The sequence below is a fragment of the Mandrillus leucophaeus genome, unplaced genomic scaffold (assembly GCF_000951045.1).
Source record: "Mandrillus leucophaeus isolate KB7577 unplaced genomic scaffold, Mleu.le_1.0 Scaffold830, whole genome shotgun sequence".
NCBI classification, from domain to species: Eukaryota; Metazoa; Chordata; class Mammalia; order Primates; family Cercopithecidae; genus Mandrillus; species Mandrillus leucophaeus.
This window is the reverse complement of record NW_012109031.1, coordinates 710,441-711,018: the sequence shown is the minus strand read 5'-3', so window position 1 is coordinate 711,018 and position 578 is coordinate 710,441.

Here is a 578-nt window from a genome sequence, read left to right as displayed (position 1 = left end):
AATTATCTGATTCCTACTGTATGCCAGCCATTGAGTAACATAACAGTTCTCAAGGTGTGGTCCACAAATCCTGGGAGTCCCCAATATTTTTTCAGGGCATAGATGAGGTCAAACGATTTTCATAATAATTCTAATACGTTATTTGCCCTTTTGACAGAGTTGACACATTGCATGGAAGTGCAAAAGCAATGGGGGCAAAACTGCTGTGGCTTTACATAAATCAAGGCAGTAGCACCCAGTTAGTATTGCATGCATTCTTCACCACTGCTCATTGGAAAGGCTAGTTTCACATAAAAATGTTCTTGATAAAGCAGTCAAAAATTATTAACATGTAATGGGTTTATTATTGTTATCTTATATGAGTTAATAAATAAGGATTTGTGGCCGGGCGCAGTGGCTCACGCTTGTAATCCCAGCACTTTGGGAGGCCGAGGCAGGCGGATCACGAGGTTAGGAGATCGAGTCCATCCGGGCTAACACTGTGAAACCCCATCTCTACTAAAAATACAAAAAATTAGCTGGGCGTGGTGGCGTGCACCTGTAGTCCCAGCTGCTGGGGAGGCTGAGGCAGGAGAATG